This window comes from Lontra canadensis, unplaced genomic scaffold (genome assembly GCF_010015895.1).
Source record: "Lontra canadensis isolate GAN:19392208 unplaced genomic scaffold, GSC_riverotter_1.0 scaffold45, whole genome shotgun sequence".
NCBI classification, from domain to species: Eukaryota; Metazoa; Chordata; class Mammalia; order Carnivora; family Mustelidae; genus Lontra; species Lontra canadensis.
The window spans coordinates 11848662-11866506 of NW_022631039.1; the positions used below are offsets into that span (position 1 = coordinate 11848662).

The 17845-nt window shown below is 54.8% G+C and overlaps 1 protein-coding gene across 1 annotated transcript in view; it reads left to right on the forward strand.

Moving 5' to 3' along the window:
* The first annotated feature begins 14379 nt into the window (after window positions 1-14379).
* The window catches only part of RADIL (Rap associating with DIL domain), a 66859-nt gene continuing 63393 nt past the window's right edge, over window positions 14380-17845 (forward strand). Inside the window, exon 1 of the mRNA XM_032872769.1 lies at window positions 14380-14413. The gene's annotated coding sequence lies outside the window, so the exon portion shown is untranslated. The remainder of the gene's footprint in view (window positions 14414-17845) is intronic.

The window sequence follows — 17845 nt, forward strand, 5'->3', positions numbered from 1 at the left end:
GGCGGCCCAGACTGCACAGGGTCGGAGCATCGCGAGAAGTGTTTCTATGAACTCTGGTCCAGAGCACGGCTCCCAGGCCCATCTGCACGTCCACGGGCAGAGTTTTGATGGGTCGGAGGCTACTCCTGGGAACAGCCAGAATGTCCTTCGGGTCCCAGGTGAGGAAGAAAGCATGTAGTCATTTTGGCAGAGAAGCCATTAACCCTGTAACGTGTTTCTATTCTAGGCAAGTGTTTCCTAATTCAACCAACATTAACATCCACAGAAAAGGGAGCAGACATTGTCCTGGCAGACTGGGAGACCCTGGGCCCGTGTGGGAGTCGGTGGAGTAGTTTGTACCCCACTGGCCAGGGCCTCCTCTGCGACCAAAGTCCTGGCTGGGGGATTGTGCCCTGTTCAGGGAAGAGGTCACCCAGCCTGTAGATCAGGGATGGTGAATATCCGTGTCCGTAGCAGACATCACCAATCAACTGCAGCACGGCGCGGAATCAGGATTCTCCTCCGGGAGGGGCTCTGGGCGGCCACGAACCTATGGACTCATCACTCACGATGGCACCCCTTAGACTCTCCTGTCCAGTGTGCCCTGCCGTGGGAGCATGGCCAGACCATGTCGGGGAGCCTGCTTATCTCCTGCTGGGGAAGCTCCCGGGGCAGGCCGTCTGGGGGGCAGTGAAGGGAGACCGAGGCAGACAGCCCGAGCAGCCCCTGGCTTTCTGCTCCGCATAGCTGCCTCTCAGAACAGAGGAGGAGTGAGTGGTAGGGGATGAGGAAGCTGTTACTTGGCCGTTTCTTCTGCTGAAAAAATCCAGAGAAAGTATTGGAGCCATTCGTTCTGGGGGGTCTTGCTCCCCTGCTCCAGATTTAGGGCTTGTGATGCCAGCATTCGGATTCTTGCTTGGTGCTGAGCAGCAGCCCTTGGAAGCTCCTCTGATGAGCCCTGAAGGGAAGGCCTGGCTAGTTTGATAGGGATTTGGGCAGCGCGTCCCCAGTGTTGGGATACCCCTACCTCTCAAGCCGCTAGTGGCCCCATGACAAGGCTTCCAGGGACCTGTCCTCAGAGCGTCCCCCTGGGCCTGGGCTGGCCCCTCTGTAGCTGATGCTTGGACATTTACTGGGGAAGGGGATCCAGGCCAAGCTCCCAAGCTCAACGGGAACCTCGGAATCTCTGATCAAGCATCTGTCAAGGCAGACAGTCCTCAGCCTCCAAGACAGGACACCTTGTGCTTATTTCTAGTACATTCTAGTACATTCCAAAGTATTTCAGGGTTCCTGAAATCCCATGTACCGAAGCCAGTAGGAAATCATCAGACACGTTCCTTAGACAGACGGGTTCTGAGCTGACAGACTCTGGGGGTAAGCTTTGTCCTCTTGCCGTGTGTGTGTGTGTGTGTGTGTGTGTGTGTGTGTGTGTGTGTGTTTGTCTACACTGGCACACCCAGCCTCGAGAATCTGCCTTCATCCAGTCTGCCCACCGTCAGTTGGGATCAGGGTTGGAGGTTGGGGTGGGGAGAGGAAGTTTGTGGGGGAGGGCCCCCTAGAGAGGGGCTTGCCAGTGATGGGGGGACAGGGACACTGACCTGGGACTTCTTTATTGGCCCCAGAGCTGAGCTCCTTCTGTGACACTTGCATCTCCTTCTGCCCCCTCCTTTTGGCTACTTGATCTTGGATTTTCCCCAAGACAGCCTGCCCCTTTATGCCCACCTTTGGAGGTACTGGTTCACCCTCTCATCCACCCATCTTATTCCTACTCATCCTCCAAAGCCCTGCTCAGGCATCAGTATCGAGGGACTTCTGGCCTTCCTCTGACTTAGGGCTTCCCACCTACTTCCCATCACCTCCCCTCCACCCCGCCCCCATGCTTACCTGCATCGAGGCTCGGAGCTCTATCCTTCATCACCCTGGTCTTTGCACCTGCCTCCCACCCCGGGAGCTCTTTAAGGGATGAGCTATGTCTTGCTGGACTTGACATCCAATCTGGCTGCTTCTGTTTGTAAGGGCTTGGGCAAGTTCCTTAACCTCAGCTCTAAGATGGGGATAGTAAGGCAGCACCTTGCAAGTTTGCTTAAAGATTCGGTAGGGTAATGAATGTGAAATACCCAGCCTGGTATTCTGATTAGCTCCTTTAGCTGTCCTTGGGAAGCAGCCTTTGAAAATGAAGATGACCCTCGTCCAGGAGTGTCAGCTGTGCTGGCCAAAGGAGTGAATCACTAATGGTGGAATTTCCGACTGTGGACAGGCTGGTGAGGACACTGCTGTAGGGCCGTGACCACGTTCCTTCCCCTTGGTCCAATTCAGGATGTTTCCCACGAACCTTTTCTCTTCCTCAGCATCATTGTGAAAGTGAGTTTCCCAGCATTCCATTTCACCCAAACCTAGGCCCTGGACCTCCCCCAAAGTGTGTCACCAGCAGTGCAGGGAAGGAAAAGATGTTCCTCAGGCCAGTCCCTCCTGTGGGTAAGTGTTCCAGTCTGTGCGCTGGGCAGGTGGGGTGGAGAGGGCAGGGTACTGGGAACTCAGATGCCAGCTCCCTCTTCCTGGCCACTTTTGAGGCTGTCACATGCTAGAACGATCCTGCAGAGTAGCTGTCATGTCCCAGGGAACCAGGGGGGAGGTCAGAAGGACTCTTCCATGTTCTGGGCTCTTCTGTTGCTGCTCCTGAGTTAGGCGGGCTGGGGGACAGGCCTTGAGGTGACAGCCTGCTTAGCGAGTCCCCTGGCCATCATGAGGGCCAGCCAAGGCAGGTGCGCTGGCTGGTGGAGAGTCCTGCCTGCCAGCTGGCAGGCTATCCCTGACAGGCCCTGAGGGGAACTTGCTGATGGCTGTCCCCGGAGCCAGCAGCTTTCAGGCCAGTGGGCTTTAAGCCAACATCACAGACCAGAGCTGCCTTTTTCCCTTGATTGGAAATCGTGCATATGGTAGGAAGAGGGCTGAGCGTCTCCTTTCAGGCTCAGGCTGGGGAGGATCCTAGGAAAGCACTGGGCAGGGATGGGGGCAGGATGGGAGTTGCGAGGGGGCCTAGATGGAGGGCCCAAAGCCAGGCTGGTGGTGGGCGGGGGCCCAGCACAGTGGGGTGGCCTGGAGGGCTTCCTGAAAATGCTGCCCTTCTGGGTTTTCACCGCACCAGGCTCTCCTTTCCAAATTCCTCTGCAAATGCTGCGGTGCTTCCGCTGAGCTCCTGCATTTGGGGTCAGGCCCCTGCTGGAAAGCAGGGGTCGGGGACAGCTCAAGTGCTAAGAGAGGCAGGTAGAGCTCAGAGGTCTGGGAAATGAACCTAGAGACTTAGTCAAGAAGGCAATGGTCACCTTCGCCCCCACATACTGCACGACCAGATGCTGAAAGGTGGGTTCTGGGAACCACATTGCAGGGTTCCGAAAGAACCTGGGGCCGTCCCACGTGAGTACGCAGACGCATACCCTCACAGGTATGGTGCAGCTCAGGTGTGAGGGGAAGGAGCAGGAATCTGGGGTGGCAGAGGCTTTACCCAAAGGGCGCCCCTCCCGGGGGCCGGTCTCTGTGCTGGCGGCTTCCTAGACGTTCTTGTCCACTGGTTGACAAAGTCCCCTCTGCGGGGTAAGGTCCATTCGCTGATCTTACAGAGCGGGAAGCCAGAGCACAGAGAAGTTTGGCGACTTCCCCAAGGGCACCCAGCGTCCAACCAGCAAAACCAAGCTTTGAAGCCAGGACTATCTAATCTCCAAGTGTCAGGTCCCACGGCCGCACCACCTGTTTCCAAGGACACCCACTGCCCCCACGTCTGTCTTCCAAGGAGGAATGCTGGGCTGAACATTCTTAAGAATTTCAGAAACAAAACAAAACACTGGTGTGTAGCATTTGCTGATTTTCGTGGCATAAATGTTCCCATGGCTGATTTCAAGCCGCTGAAGTGACATCACGGAAGAGGTCTTGGGAGGGGATGCCCCTGTCTGGCCCTTGAAGGCCCGCACGGGCCCGTCTGGCACACCACTAACCCCACGGCTTCCCTCACTTCCCAGATTCTCACGGAGCTAACCTGGGGTCCCTGGGGTTCCTGGAAGGAGGGGGAGTGGGCCTGGCACTGGGCTGCCCAGATGCTCTGTCTGGGGGGTCTGGAACCTGGAGCCAGGCAGACCTGCTCAGGGTCCAGCCCTACACGGGCCAGCTTGCCAGACTCTCAACTCCCTCGGGTCTGGCCGGGGAGCCTCTGCAGGGGTTTGCTGGACCCCAGATCCCATCTGCCACCCGCCTAGGACTGCTGCTGAGCCAGTAGATCAGGGTGGTGCTCTGGAGTCTGGATGCCGGTTCCAGAAGCCCCACTCTGGAGCTCATCTACTTGGAGGCCATGCCCCGCATGTCAGTGATGGGGTTCCCGAGTCAGAGTCCAGAGGACAGACTCGTGTCCAGGAGCGAAGGACCTAACCATGGCTCTTGCTTTGAGCTATCTCTTTCTCACTTCGTTTCCGACATTCACAAGGTAGGAAATTCACAAATACCCCTTAGCAGCCTGTGTTTCTACACGGGCCATTCCTGAAGTTGGGCTCGATCCCTAATGTTTCATAAGCTCCGTGCCAAGCCCTGGGATTTGTGTTGTCTTTACAACAACTCTGTGAAGTAGGGAGGATCCCCTTTCATCAACTTGGAGACTGAGGCTCAGAGAAGTTAAGTAACTCATCCAAGGGCACACAGCGAGTAAGTGGCAGCCGTGGGCTCTCCCCCACTCCACTGTCTGCTCCCTAAAACACTGGCAAGTCCGTTTTAGGGTTCCCAGCCTGTGGATAGCTGCTGCTGACATGCCGGTGGGCATGTCAACTGGTCTGTGTGCTCTGACCGGTTATACTGAAGGTCTGAGGCTTTGTTCACTAGTCCTCTGTTCAGGTCCGTGTTGGAAGCACTGACAGAAGCTTCCACTCAGGCTTTCAAAAGAGGCTGATCTGGGAGAACGTGTAGCCATATGGCATGGCTCCTAGTGGCCGGGAGGCCGGCAGGAGTGGTGCCGCCTCCATCCCTGGGCTTACTCCCAGGACATTCTCTGGCCTGAGGCTATCTTGCTCACACAGAAACTGGACCCCTATAAACAGCTCCAAGCCCCAGGTCCCTGTGCACAGGTGGCGGGCCGGGATCTGTGCTTCCCAGGCTGGGAGGCTGAGTAGCAAGACCTTGAACATGATGCAAAAGCATTGGGACAGCTCGGTTTTGTACCCAGAGAGTCAGGGGGAGGGCCAAGGAGTGACCTGACCGGGGCACAGAGCCGGGGAGAGCTGGGGCCGGTGCCTTCTCCTCCCACACACCTCTCTTTCCTTCCCCAGGCACCGTGGCCAGGCTTGTCCCCCTCCAGTGACAGAATGTGCAGCCTGCTGCCTTTCTCACAGTCCAGCACAGGTGGCATGGGGCCTCTGGGTCTGGCAGGGCGGAAGTACCAGCCCTCCCTCGTGGCCTGGTTTTCTGTGTGTGGATGTGGTGCACTTGAACTTCCCACATGCTGTGTGACTTGGGGCCGGTTACTTACCCTCTCTGGGCTTCCTTCTGGTCAGCCGTAAAAGGAGCTGGTGGTCTCGCTCGGCTGATTGTCAGCTGCTGGTCCATTTCCAGACTGTGCATGTCCAGGGTGGGCACAAAGCCCATACGGGGAGGGAGGCTGTTCCATCAGTAATAGTGCTAGTAGATCAGTGTTTCTCCAGCCTTTTTATGGTCGTGGAGCTCCTTTGTGCTCTTAAAAACTATGGAGGGCACCAAAGAACTTTTCTTCATTATTGTTAGATATATCTAATATTAACATTCACCATACTAGAAACTCAAACTGAAAGTATTTGAAAGTACCTATTAAGTCACACAAAGATACACTCCCTACGCGTTAACATCAGTAATATTTTTTCTATTAAAAATAGCTACATTTTTCTAAACAAAAAGAGACTTTGGGGGGGGCCATGGCATGGTTTCACATTCTTGCAAATCTCTTAAACGTCTGGCTCAGCAGAAGCCCACAGGACTCCCCGCCTTGGGTTTTGGTGAGTGTGTGACAGTCACCTGTGCCATAGTCTCTGGAAACCATTTGCATGAAAGAAGGAGGATGTCATAGGGCTTTCATGAAAATAGCTTCATCTCGTGAGCCCCCAAAGGACCTTGGGAGGCCCAGCATTGTGGAGAACCACTGATCTAGACTTTTCCCTCTGTTTTACAGAGGGTTACAAATGTCACTCGAGGGGCCAAGATCCCAGACCAACACTCCCCTCATTTTAGCCCGTTTTTACTGATCCTGGAGACGTGGGCAGGATGGGGAGGCAGGACAGATGTGGGCACTGGTCTGGGACACTCTTGTGGATGTGTTGGCCCTTTGCATCCAGGGCTGGGCAAGTTCCCAACTGTGGTCCTCGTGGACTCTGCCCTGGCCTTTACTCTAGGCGAGTCTGAACATCAGAGGACAAGCCAGAATGCTGGTAGGAGGCTCCTGGGCTGGTTTTCCCAACTCAAGTCTGTAGTGGGTTTGACTCTGCCCTGAGTGGGTCCTACCAAGAGCTGCTTTTTCTGGAAGGTTTAGAGCAGCCGGCTCCGGCCCTGGCATGGGGCGTGAGCTGTGGGGGGGTGGGTGGGGAGGGGAGCACGGCCCTGTTCTGCAGGTGGTCTGGTTTGTAGTGGGGTAGGGCAGAAGAGGGAGGTGCGGACCGGGGAGGGGTCCCTGCCTGCTGCCCGCTGCCTGCTGCATGGCTGCTTGGACCTACGGGATCCCGATTGCCCATGGGAGATAGGAGGCCGTGGTAGTGTTGGGGTGCTCTGCGTGATTGTGACATCCTGGAGACCAGTGGTTAAATATCCCGGGGCTGGCAAGTCGTTAAACCAGGAGCGGTGTGAGATTGGCCTCGGTGGGAATCCTGACGCCATGGGACTCGGCAAAGGCTACAGATCAGAGCCTGGTGCCTCTGGAGAGCTGTTTGAGCAGCATGCCGTGGCCTGTGGTCTGCGTACATGTATCTGCAGTCGACGCCGTCTTTATCAGCGTAACAGGCAGTAGACACATGGCTCTGAACGTGTACACGTTCCCATTCTTGTGTACTTCTCCCGGCAAAACCGGCAAGACAGGGAAACTGAGGCTGTTCAGGGAGGCTACATGACTTGCCCAGGGTCATCCGTGGTGCAGGGCCGTGCTGGAATCCGCGTCATGGCCCTCAGCTGTCACATTGTCCTCCTTCTGCCGCCTTGCTCCCCGGGAGCTGAGCTCCGGGGCCAGGGACCAGGCATCTCCTTCACGTCCTTTTGGGGCCCCATTTCCCTGGCTGGACCAATGCCGTCCTCTGGCTGCTCGGTTCCTGCTCTGTTTTGCCTGAGCCCTGCGAGGCCCAAGGATGAAATGTGGGTGTTCTCTGCTCCTGCCTTTGGGAACTGGCCAGGGCTGGGGCCCTCCCCAGGGTGTGTAGGACACTGGAGCCCAATGCCTCCCACAGGGCCTGACAGCCACGGAGGCCTGAGCTGTGGGGCGGCCCTTCATCACTGGGGCCCCGTGGGTGGTGGGGTGAAGCCATAGTGGGTTACCCCAGCTCTGCATGGAGTCTCTCTACCCACACAACCTCAGCTCACAGGTGTCCGGACACCTACTCTTTGCAAATCCAGCCTCCTGCTGGGCTCTCAAACCCACCTGTACCCTCGTTGTGGCATTGCCATGGGGAGGGAGGTCACCATGTCCCAGCTGCAGGCCCTCACAGGAGGCTCACCTATGTCTCATGGGATCGGGCTGCCCCATCGCGGGGATCAGGCTGCAGGCTGCGGGGGTCAGCTGTCCTCCATTTATTCCCAGACGTCTGTGTTTTCCAAAATTTTTAATCAATATCCATCATAAGAAATGCATTTTACACTGATGCCGGTTCACACATCCATCACTGAAACAGACCTACCTGCGTGATGCACAGGGTGGTTTCCCGCACTGCCCTAGACATCCTACCCTTTGTCTTTCTCTCAGCTTGCCGGGTGCAACTTGTTACAGTGCTTGTATGTCTCACAAGTGGGTCTGGGCCGTCAGCTCTGGAAACTGATCTCAGTGGTTCTGTCCTAGGAAGGCATGGGCGTTGGTATTACGTACGAAGTGCCTAGTTGTGTGATTGGCAGGGGTCCCTGTGGGGCCAGACCTTGAGAACTTGGGGGCCCAGGGCCAAAGGGGGACGGTTAAGGAGAAGGAAGTTAGGAGCTTTGGAGGATCTGGCTGCTCAGAACCCTGACCCCGCTAAGAGGAATCCAAGACCCAATTTTGGGGTCTCTTGTCCTGATGATGGCCCCAGGTTCGGGGGGACCTTGGGGGGCTGGATGGTCATAGAGACCTCAGGAACGTGGGTCATCGTGCCTTCAGTCAGGGCTAGGAAGGTAGGAAGGAGACAGCGAATCCGACTGAAAAATGAGCAACTTTGCAAAAGCTATTGTGCATCCAGAAGCAATTTCAAATCCCAGGGCCTGGTCCCCATGGAATGAATCGTTCGCCAGTCCTGTTTACTCCCCCGGGTTTCACAAGGAATCTTTCCACTCCTGTTGCTTGGGAATTCCTTTTCTTTGGAGGGTGGGGGTGGGGAGCAGGAGTCTGACTGCCTTTCACATGTGTTTTTCTAGACATGTCGTGTCTACAGTGTTGGAGACTAGCATCTGTGGCATGACTTTAAAAAATAAAAAAAAGACGTCCTGCTGGTATTGGACCTTCTTTGTGTTTGTGAAATTTCTCTTTTATATTAATACGACCTTTGATAAACATTTGTAGCCAAGAGGAATAATCCTGCTGGTCAATGTTACTGTTTGCCCTGGAGTAGAAAGAACTTAAAAAAAATAAAAATTCAAGATGGGTCACGCTTGTCCAGCTGTCTTTTTAGAAGTAACGTCTGTCCAGAGATGCCTGGGTGGCTCAGTCGGTGAAGCCTCTACCTTCGGCTCGGGTCATGATCCCCGGGGTCCTGGGATCGAGCCCCGTGTCCCGCTCCCTGCTCAGCGGGGAGCCTGCTTCTTCCTCTCCCTCTTCGCCTCTTGTGGTCTCATGCAACTGCTCTGTCTCTGTCTCTCAAATAGATAAATAAAATCTTTAAAACAAGACCTATTAAAAAATGACATCTGTTCATTCTTTTTATCAAAGCAGTCTCTGTTCACTGTAGACTTGGAATATTCGGAAAAGCGTAAAGTAAAAACTCTTCTGTCTCGGTGCAAAACGAGGGACCCTAAAATACAGTCGCTTCGAACATCAGTAATCACGGGCATCTCTCATGGCTTACGTCAGTCGGGAATTCAGAGTCTGGGCCTCAGCCCGAGGTGTGAATGCCGGTGGCGAACTCCGTCCGCTCACAGGTCCGGTGGGTGACCCTGGCAGCTGGGGAGGGCCCTGACTGACCAAGCAGCCTGTTCCAAAATGTAGATTTTATTATTCAGGGATGGTAAAGCCAATAGATCAGGAAATGACTGACCTGGATAGGACAGTGTGTCCCTCACAGTTCCGGGGGGTGGGGGCACAGGATGCCACACGGGGCCACGCAGGAAGCTCTAGGGTCGATCAGGAGATAGCAAGGGGAAGACATATGAATTGTGGCTTCCGAGGGAAAGGACAGTTAAGGTTTAGGATCAGATTTCAGATTGGCTAGTTTGAAGAATTTCCGCAGGCTCTGGGGCCGAGGGGCTGTCCTTCCTTGTGTGGTATTTGGTCCTGGGGGGAAGAGGACAGGGGAGTATTGGTCTGGAGAATATAGGAGCCCAAAAGAGAAGGTGGGTGAGGGCTGGTCTCCAGCTCTTTCTGCCTCACAGGTGGGTTGTTGACTCTCTCCAGAGATCAACTACCCCCGGGAGGGGCAGTCTTCCCATGATCGGTGTAAGGGCCCAGCCATGAAAACGTCAAAAGCAAAGACACCTTAATACACACCGAGTGACTTGCCCCTTGGTCTGAGTTTCCCTTTCCAACAGGGTGGCTGGGTCCCAAGAGAAAGAAAGAGCCAGGTATGAGACATGACCTTTTTTATGACCTAGCTCTGGAAGTCTTCACTTCTGCTATGTTCTCTAGGGACACAGCTAAAAAGTCCTTCGGTGGGGCGGGGGAGTCCTCCCAAGTTCAAGGGGAGGAAAGGCAGATCTCCCCACCACCTGGTGACGGAGAGTCTGAGTTACAGTGGAAGAACAGTGTGTGAGATGTGGATGTATCCACAGGCCCATCTTTGGCTACTGCCTCAAACTCCATCACCCAGAAATAATCACCGTTCATAATCCTGGTCTATCCCACTGGCCCCTCTTCTTGAGGTGTTTGGCAACAGAGAAGCGATGTTATTAATAACATTTTGTGTTTTGGGGCAAGTCCGTTAGCCTCTCGTGGCTTCCGTGTAGACACTGAATTAGATTAAGGCTCTCACGCATGTCTCTCCTTGTGTGAGAGAAAGATCTCCAGCTGGACCAAGCTCTTTCAGCCCAAATTGAAAAATGACCACGTGTTCCCAATTCTCACTTCAAAAAAGTTACTGCATCGTATTTTCTCAGTCTTAATTATTTGTTCTTGTACATACAAAACCAAACGGTACCCTCCATAAGAAATGGTCACAGGCATCAAACCAAGTCAACAAAATAATGAATGGAAATGTCAGACTTAGCCGAACATACCTGGTTTTAGACGTGTGTTTCTTGAGGTCACCTGCACTCATGTTCGTGATTTTATGTTGTGATCCTGTCACATGGTCGGAGTTGATCCTAACTCCTTGGTTGGAAATACAACTTTTCAATATGTTCCCCGGCCCCAAGACTGGGACTAGAGTTTCCAGAGCCTGCCTCCCCATGCATAGTTTACTAACCACAAAGGTGGGTGATTTCTTAAGTCCCACCAGCACTAAAATCTTTGACAATCAAACAAATGGGGTTCAGGTTTTGTAGAACAGACCAAGCCAACAAGGGTCAAGTGACCTTGACCTCAGCCATTTTAACGGCGTGGAAAGCTTTGTTTCAACTGGACACACCTACTCCTGGCTTCATTTCCCATGTCTGTGCTTGGAATCAGTGTTTTCCAATGAAACGTCTCTCCTGAGCTACAGATCGAAATGCCTATTAGACACCTACGTCAGAATAACCATATCAACTTTAAACTGAATAATATCAAATACAATTTCTCCATATTCCTGGTACCCCATATGTTCCCAGTGCCAGGAAGTACTACACTGTTGACTGGAAGTTGCTTAACATACAACACGGCAAGAAAAGTAACAATCACTGAGTTTTGGCTGACAAGTGTACAGGGAACCACCAAACCCGGATTTGGGTTTCGGTGCCGAGTTCAGTGCGAATGGAATCCCAGGATTCAATCCCTTGTTTGGACAGAAAGAAAGGCCGGGATCTAAGACTGTGCATGTGCTTGCTGCCACCTGTCCTTCCTCTCCTCTGGTCCCCCCCAGAAAGACAGGAACCCTGTCTTTCTGCCTCTAGACAGGTCATCTCTTGGGAACCCTGAACTTGGGCCCCCAGAGCCTTTCCTTGATGATATCTCGGTCTCTGTTGCCCTCTGGTGGCCATAGTGGGGCAGCTCAACACTCCGTTTTATTCCGTGGATTTCCGAAGACATTCAACCTTGCAGCTCAAAAACTTATTTTCCTCACCTAGCCATGGGCCTGGCGCAGATGAATAAAACTCAGTTGTTAGCCCTTGATAAGCCTCCAGCTGAAGGGACGAGAAGGAGATGGGTGGCAATCTATCAATTCCTTTGTTTACTCATTTAGCCAGTATTTAATTGAGCACCTGCTAGGTATCCAGTATTACAGTAAACAAGGCAAATGAGGGGCTTGCCTTTACAGAACACGTTTGAGAACAGAAGTTCTGCGTGGCTGGAGTGCTGGGTTGGAGGGGTCATGGAGCAGTCAGCAGGCCCGGTAGGTAGGGTTTGATGTAATGCAAACCCGGGAGCACAGGAGAGCGGTGCAGGTCCAAGTCTAGAGGACAGGGAGCCCTTCCCGGAAAAGGTATTAGCTATCTATTCCCACGTAACAAACTGTCCCCAGACCAGTGGGTTAAATCAATAAGAAACTGTTCTCATCCTGTGGTTTCCGAAGTTTGGGAATTTGGGAGCAGTTCTGCTGGGTGGGTCTGGCTCAGAGACCCTCAGGAGATGCAGTCAGCCTGATGGTCAGGACGGCATCCGTCTGAGGGCTGCTGAGGCTGGAGGGCCCATTGGGGATCCCCTTGGAGGTTGACTACTCCATAAAAAACACCAGATCTGAGGGGCGCCTGGGTGGCTCAGTGGGTTAAGCCTCTGCCTTCGGCTCAGGTCATGATCCCAGAGTCCTGGGATCGAGTCCCACATTGGGCTCTCTGCTCGGCTGGGAGCCTGCTTCCTCCTCTCTCTCCCTGCCTGCCTCTCTGCCTACTTGTAATCTCTGTCAAATAATTAAATAAAATATTTAAACACACACACACACACACACACACACACCAAATATGAGTCCTAAAGGAAGAGTGGGGATTGGAGGAGGGATGAAGATGTGTGTGAGGGCTGAACTGGGTCCCTCTAAAATCTATGGGTTGGAGCGCTGACCCCCAATGCCTCAGAACAACTGGATTGGCAGATGGGGCCTTTAAGAGGGGATTAAGGCAAAACGAGGTCATTGGGGTGGGCGTTAATCCACTATGACTGGCGTCCTTAGAAGATTAGTACACAAACACACCCAGAGGGCCCCCACGTGAGGACTCGGGGAGAGCGGAGCCGTCCCCAGACCAAAGACAGAGGCCTTCGGAGAAGCCAACCCTGCTGATGCCTTGATCTTGGCCTTCTAGCCTCCAGACCGTGAGAGAATAAATGTCTGCACGTTCCGCTGTCCAGCGCGTGGTGTTCTGCTACAGCAGGTCCGGAAAGCTAATACAGTTGAGAAAGTTGAAAAAGTGTTCCAAGGCCTGAGCCAAGATCTAGACGTGTGAAACACTGTAGTAATCCCATATAGTTGGCATTACGAGATCCTGAAGAACAGGGGCCAGCAAACTCCTGTACAGAACCAGAGAATAGTATTTCCTTCATGTTATTCCAGGCTGTAAACTCTCTGTTGCGTGACAATGGTTATAGACAAGACATAAACAAATGTGTGGGGCTGTGTTCCAATAAAACTTTATTTACAAAAACGGCAGCCCACAGGGCATCGTTTGCCAACACCTGTTGAAGAGGGGTGCGGGGGCTGGGTCATGCCAAGAAGTACCTTAGGAGGAGAACACAGAACTAACCCCAGGCTCTCCTTCCAGCCCTGATATTTACCTGTTGAGGGTCGAGGTTGGGGGAGTGGTGGTATGTGGGGAGTCCTGTAAAGGGTCTTCTATAATCCAGGCTCAGTTCTGGGCTCTACCTCTGTCTGGTCTCTCTGAACCTTTTTTTCTTCATCTGAATAGTGGCAGAAAAAAATGTCTGCCTCCCACGAGTCAACACGTGAGCTCTAAGTGAGATGACACAGTAGGTAGTCCATTAATGACTGTCCCTCCCCCTTTCCTCTTGCATATAGGAAGTCACTCTTATAAGACTTTCTACCCCAATAGCGAGCTGTCAGCAGAAATGTTCACTGCCAGGGTCAGAATTCTGCATCTACATTCAAGACCAGGTGAATGCCCCCGGGGGTGGACAAAGGGATGAGTCTTTCCCCAAGGTGAAACCCCAGCAGGAGGGCTGATGCTAGACTACTAAGGACGTGAGCTTCTGTTGAAACACGTTATCCAAAGAGGGCCGTTGGGCCAGAACCCCGGAGCTGACCTGGCCCCGTTTTGCGTCGTTTTAAGCAGAAGTGCCATTATTTGATTTGTTATTTAAAACTCTGGCTGCTGGGTGGGGACAGGTTTTCTGGGAAATGGGACACTTTCAGGGTCTTAGCTGTTCATATATTGGGGCTGTCCCCTTTTTGGTAATCGTTTGGTTTGCCTTTTTCCCTCCTTTTCCTGGGCCTGTCCATTGGGGAACTAAAAAGTGGGAACAAAACAGCCCACCGGTCCCCCAAGGCCTTAGACCAGCCAGTGGCACTAGAGCATAGCACAGCTCCGCCTCTCCTTCGGAGGCCCCACCCCTTGAGCTGTGTTCAGGGGTTTGCTGCTTTGGTCCTGGCTCTCAGCGGCCAGCCCCGCCCCCCGGGGGACCCCGCCCCTATACTCAAGGCCATTAATTGGCCGGCAGGTGGCGCTGGCGCTCAGCCCAACTCCTCACGAGCCCCGCCCCTCCCTCGAGGCTCCACCCCCTCGAGGTCTAACCCTCGTTCATTAGGTAGGTAGCCGTCAGGGGCCCCGCCCCACCAGGCCCCGCCCAGCAGTTGGCGGAGCGGGGGGGGTAGGAGGCCCCGCCCCCACAGCCCCCGCCCCTTGTAGGCTCCGCCCCGTCCGTTGGGCGGCCGGCAGGAGGCGCCGCGCCACGCGCGGGGCGTGGGGCGCGGGCACGGGCTAACGGCGGTGTGGGAGCCGCGCGGGAACGCGGCGGCGGTGGCGGGCTGTGGCGGAGGTAAGCGCGGGTTGCGCGAGGAGCGGCGGCCGGGGCCCCGGGGCGCAGAGCTGGCCGGCGGGGAGGCCGCGGGGCGCGCGCTGGGGCAACGGGGCCCTCTCGGGGCATCTCCCGGGCTGTTCCGGCCGGGCTTGTTCTGTTGTCATGGAGACCGGCCACTGTCGGGCCCCCGGCGCGGCTCCGGCGGGGGAGAGGGGGTGGGACCCGGAGAGGGGCGAGCGCGGGCGAGGGCGGCCGGGCCCTGCGGGTTCCAGGGTTCGGCTGCGGCCACCGTCCCCTGAGACCCGGGAGTCTGGCCCTCCGCTGCAGGGCACCCCAGTCTCCCTGGTGGTCCGTTCGAGGAGGTCTGGCAGCGCGGGCGCTGCACGGGAGCAGGGCATGGGGGTCCGCGCCCTCCCTCCAGGGTCGGCGTGACATTCCCCCCCCGCCCCGCCCCGGCGCGCACAACCGGTCCTGGTTTTTCTGCTCACATAGCAGCGCGTTCCCCACTTCTGTGCCAGCTGAAAGCATTGTCTCCCAGCTATTTCTGTACCACCTCCAGCCCCTCGACAAATACTGCAGCTAAGAACACAGATGCTGAGCTGGAGCTCGCCCCCCCCCCAGGAAGAAACTGTCTTATTTCCCATCAGGGAGCCGGTTGGTAGGACCAAGGTGGGGGGGAGCTGCAGACCCGCCTGCTCAGCACCCCCCCCATACCCTGTTAAGTGGTTAATCTGAATTGCCCAAAAGAATTTGCAAGTGGAGGGTGATTACAGGTGTCTCCAGTTAGTACCTCTTGTGCATTCCAGAGAGGAGCCGGTCCTTAATCCCATTGGTGGGAAAAGTCACCTCTTAAGAGGGTAGCCTGTCAGAATTACATCTGATTAAATTATTTTTGTAGTTGACAGCACTGCTCTGGCTAGAGCTGTCAAGGTAGGATTTATGGAGGGTGGGGACAAAGCCAAGCCTCAGAGTCTACCCTCTTCCTTCCCTGTCCTGGTGGAAATTCTAATGAGTTCCACATTGCGGCGTTGGGCCGGCCATGTGCCTCCACCCATTTCATCAGCCCGGTTCTGACCTCGCTCATTGCACTCATTGGTGTGACTTGAGCTTGTTTTCATCAGAAATTGGATTCTTTCTGGAGAACAAGAGAAAAACATCGCCCGAGAGAAGCAACAGCAAGTGTCTTACACCCTTGGGCCCGTATTTCCCCCAAATGTTTGTGTGAAAGAGGAGTGGGCAGCAAGAGGAAGGACAGGTCATGCCTCCAAAACCCAGATCGGGTTACCCAGGGCACGCCCTGCTCTGGAGGGTGTGCCTGCGCTCCTGGCCTTGCTAGGGACTGTCCGGTGGCACAGGGGGACAAATAGGTCGTCCTCTGCATTCTGCAATCAGGGAGGATGTTGGCGAGGGGACACGTGGCCGCCGTCAGGGGGGGCTGCTCTCTGAAGATGGCCACAGAGGGAGTGACCATGGGGAGAAAAAGGCTTCCTGACCCGATAGACCAAACAGACCAGGGTCTGTGTTTGCCTGGACTTCTTGGGGCTTAAGAAGGCGCTCATGAAGAGAACAGATCACAGTCTGTCCTACATTTTCTCTGCTCTTGATGTGCTTTTGCGAATTTTGCCTTGGAATCCTGCTGAAGAGAAGGGAGGGGAGCTCACTTCTGAGGCCCTGGGAGGGGACCTAGCAGCTGGGTCAGTTTCTATCTCTTGTTTATTAAGGCAGAATTAATACAGAACCTGGCCCCGGTGCCAGGCACAGCAGTTCCCATCTACGTCGCATCTGGGGGCCTTTCTTGCAGTCTTTTGACGGCATGGTATTTAAGTTCGAATTCAGACCCCTTCTCGAGAGGCAGCGGCTTCCAAGCCTCTGGGCCACTTTGGGTTTGGGCCGAGACCCTGGGACCTGTGCTTGAAGGAGGCGGCCGGGTAAACAGAGAGTCTAGGGGGGGTTCAGGTCCTTTGAGAAGGTGCTGACCCAGAGGCTTCTGAGCCGGGCTGTCCTGAGAGGCACGTTGTGTAACGCTTGTGTAATGCGGAAGGCTCCAGTGGGAATGGGCTGCGGATGTAGCGTATGAACTTAGCATGCAGGTTCTAGCCAAAAGGCCTCAGTAGTATCTGACCGGCCCATGCAGGGAGGTGCGGGGGTGGGGGCCGGGGCCAGCTCTGGCCTCCTTAGGATTTCACAAGGAGATGGGTCTCACATTCCTCAGGAGGAGAGAAACGAAGCCTTTCTAGAGCCATTCACGGAGGCCAGAGAGAGCCCCAAAGACTTGTTCTGCTGAGGACACTGACTGCAGGTGCTAAAGAGCTTTGGGAGGGGGCGGGGGGGGGCACAAATGATAGGCTACAGGACAGGAGTGTCCCCCGCCCACCCCCGAGGGGGAGGCATCAGTGTTTGGAACCTCGTCTTTGGCCTTTGGTGCTTGAAGCTGTCAGAAGGTTTTGAAGCATTTGGTATTCTTTGAGGGTATGTGGCGGCTGACAGACCCAGGCTGGTCCTAGAGGAGTTGAATGGCAGGTCTGCTTCCACACTTTCGTCCAGACGGAGTGAGGGACTTAGAGAACATGACGGAAGCCTAGAGGACGGCTAGCAGGAGGCCCAAGCGCAGGACCTCTCTGGGTTCCCTTGGGGTCAGTGTGGGTCCTTTTGTTTGGGGGGTCCTCAGTGACTTTCTCCTGCCCTAAGCACACAGCTTCGCTTCCAGAAAGCCTTCTCTGGTGCCTATGGAGCCAGGAGTGGGTCAGGACTGCAGACACTGGCTGAGTGAGTGCTGACATTTGTCCCAAAGGCAGTGGCCCACTGCTGTACTCACTGGGACCTGGGCCATTGTTTGCAGAGCCTCGAGAGGGTAGACTTTTCTGGGTTAGTCTGCCTGCTGTTGTCTTCAGCGAGGACATGAGCATAGGAGTTGAATGTAGGGTGGCTGGGTGATGGATGGGTGCGGTTTTTCAGTGTCCCCGACTTGTTGCAAAGCTTCAGTGTTTAGGATGCCGAGGCTGCCTTCCTGCTCCCACAGCTCCTGGGCGGGGAGAGCCTGGTAAACTATCTCTTTAGAATCCTAAGCCCTTCGAGCTCTAGGTGCATGGAATTATGATTTTATGACACGCCACAGCGTCCCAGAGCTGTCTTCTGATTTGTCCAGCGAGACTGCATCGCTGGCCTGGACCAGGCCTGAATACCAGGCTGGATGCGGTGGGTGGGTTGCATACATTCCAGTCATGCCTCCGATGGTTCTGGAAGAGCCCTTTTGTGTCCATTGTGGTCGCGCGGACGTTGTAGAGCAGCTGTCCCAGGGAAGCAGCTCCTCCAAGCCAGGACTAGTCATCGAGGAGCCGCGTTTTGGGGGATCTGTGTTCCGGGTGTCCGATCACTCTGTTAATGTGTCCGTGTCTTTGCCTGTTTTCTTAGTTCCGTTGGTGCTTGTGATTAATTTCCCGTATTAGAGGC